This window comes from Pipra filicauda, unplaced genomic scaffold, assembly GCF_003945595.2.
Source record: "Pipra filicauda isolate LSUMZ 115617 unplaced genomic scaffold, ASM394559v2 scaffold84_size4826128_pilon, whole genome shotgun sequence".
NCBI lineage: Eukaryota > Metazoa > Chordata > Aves > Passeriformes > Pipridae > Pipra > Pipra filicauda.
This window is the reverse complement of record NW_024105031.1, coordinates 161,823-164,485: the sequence shown is the minus strand read 5'-3', so window position 1 is coordinate 164,485 and position 2,663 is coordinate 161,823. Positions and strand designations below refer to the sequence as shown.

General features: G+C 39.2%; 1 long non-coding RNA gene across 1 annotated transcript; it reads right to left on the bottom strand.

Moving 5' to 3' along the window:
* LOC120325137 lies at positions 1-2,350 on the bottom strand. The gene is made up of 3 exons (XR_005567005.1): positions 2,203-2,350; positions 595-914; positions 1-402 (listed from the first exon to the last, which is right to left on the bottom strand). It is a non-coding gene; the product is annotated as an uncharacterized LOC120325137 (long non-coding RNA).
* Positions 2,351-2,663: the final 313 nt, after the last annotated feature.

The following is a 2,663-nucleotide window of genomic DNA, read 5'->3' as shown; positions in this document are numbered from 1 at the left end:
CAAAGCACCTGCTACAAACAGCTCTGTAAATCTTTATATAACATATGGCATCCAGCAATGAAGAATTAGTTTGTCTTCATGTTCATCTACATTTTGAGGAAAGATATAAGTTCCTGGGAAACCAAATCTAAACCTTTCCAGAGGTGCTCAACCTTGGGAACCTCAGCATCCTGTTTGAGACCTCAATAATTCTCCATGTGACTGGAAAGCGCAGCTGCTTCCAGTAGCCAACACAGTGATATAAACCACAACACCTCCATCCTTTCTGAAGTAGATCCTCTGCTAAAGCCAATGAGAATTTGGCATCTGTAGCAGTAGTCAGTTTGGCCCTTCAAAATAAGGTCTTGGTGTGCAGTTTTCAAGTCAATTGCCAGAGGAGATTTTCTTCTGTGAGATATGTCCCTGGATTTAAAAGAAAAAAAAAATAATTGTGCTAGCACTTTTGTTACTTATATGAGTACAAAATCTGTGTATAGACCAAGCCAAAGGCTTAGGAATCAAAATATACATATTGGATTGTGCTCGTTCACTGGAAGCAAATGAATACATTCAAAACCATAGTCCAAGCAAGATAAACCATACTTTAGCACTCACTAAGCTGATGAAACTGAAGGCTTCAGTTCAACAGATGTCTCCATGAAAGAAGGCAGGCAGTCATGTGCCGTTCTGCCTGCGCTCTGAGCCAGCCAGATGTGAGGCAGCCAAGAAGTCCTAGTGAACCATGTGTGTTGGATCCAGTGTGTCATATGTGCTCTTGATTAGTTTTCCATTTCCAGTCTTGGAAGACATTCTTGTCCATATGTGGATTAATTATGTGTCACATGCTCCTTTTGCAATCAAGGAGCAATGTCAGCATTTTTCTGCAGCTACAGAAGCACCTTTACATTGAAAGAATTGTAGGTTGGCATCTTTTCCTAGAGCAAAAGAGGGGAAAGGAGAGGAGAAATAAGCTTACTAAAAATGGTTCTTAGATTTAATTTTCTTACTGTGAGCTATGGGCTTACAGTTAAAATAATTAAAGCACAAATATCACATAGGTAGCTCACATAGGGCTCCTAAATTTACACTGACCACATAAAAATTACCAGGTAGTAAGGGACGCTAAATATTTACTATAGCTTCAGTAGTCAGCACTTTTGAAAATCAGGCCACTTGATATAGGCAGCTAAACAGGCATGTTGGAAATGGTTTGCCTTAATTAGTTCCCCAAAGTTACACAGATTATTAGAAAAATAACTAAAGAAGCATTTTTATTCAGGAGGCAAAATGTAATGCAGTGTTAAACTATTAAGTGTAATTTGCATGAAACGTGGTGTGCACACACAACTCCCTCTGTTTGAACTTTACAGCCTTTCTATATAATATACTAGTAATAATTTTCCCCTTGTAATACTCGTTAAGTTCCTCTTGCTTTGGGGGGTATTAAGTGAATGCTTTTGTAGGTAAAATGACAACTGCAAATGAATGGTAAGATTGTGTAGCTGAGTGGATAAAATACTTTAAATCGTGGCACTATGATAAAGACACCTCTGCAAAGGTTGCAAATCATTTTTCATTTTAAGGTCAGTGTTCATGATTCCACTAACATTTTTAGATGGGTTTAAGAATGAGGTTCATTCTGTTTAAATGAATCACAGGGCTGTATCTGTAGAAAGCTTTCTGTGCCTGCAGAGAACCCTGCTCCTATTCCACAGCAAGGGAAGATACAACCCTCTATCTGGGAAAGCTCATCAGGAAATTATTTAATTTGGCACTAAATAGTTTGATCTATCTAGATTCTTTCTCTTCTAGCTCAAGAGGTAGGCTCTTTTTTACTAGTCGTAGGCTCAGCTTGCACTAATAATGAGGGTCATGACCTTACAGATAAGGAGAGGGATATTTTACCTTAAAAAGCCGTCTTATGAGAGATTACCAGATATCGAATTTGGGAATTTTCATGGAAATTATACAGAGGAGAATAATGCAAGCACTTAGGGGGCTCTAAAATAAATCTCTCTTCAACATATCACTACAATATTAGGAGATTAACTTTCTACACGACTGTCTGCATTAAGGAAAATACTGTCCATTTTAAAGGCAAGCTCAGCTGCAGTACTGCACCAGCAGGTTGTGTGCAAAGGTAGGCAGGGTTTGGTCTTATCACCAAAAAAAGCTGCTCTCACTACTGCTGTGAAACAGACACAGGTTGTCCTCGTGGCTTACCTCCGTAAAAGCTGATGTTAGTTTTGTCTAACAAATTGGACAAATGCAATCTGAAAGCTGTGATTTCCTCTGCATCCTTAGGGAGAAATATCTTCAGGAAGGTGCTTTGACGGGTTAGGAATTTTTCCCAGCTCCTGCCTTCAGCTGACTTCTCAGAGAAAAGGGTAAAAACAGTGAAAGCAAAAGAAGAAAAGTGTGGTGCCTTCAAGTCCAAGAGGAATTTTTCAGAAAAGCATCCTAACTTTATGAAGCGTGATATTAACTTGGGCTGAGCCTTTTGTCAGGCCTAAAGGTGTGGCAGAGTTTGTGCATGAACCCAAACTGTGCCCCTATGACTCCGTGTAACTGCACAGACTTGAATTTATACTGAAGAGGAGAGCTTGATCAGTCTTATAACTTTATGATGAGACTGGTAGTCAATGCTTTCCTGTCTCACTTTTGTCAGACTTTTCCACTGGCAT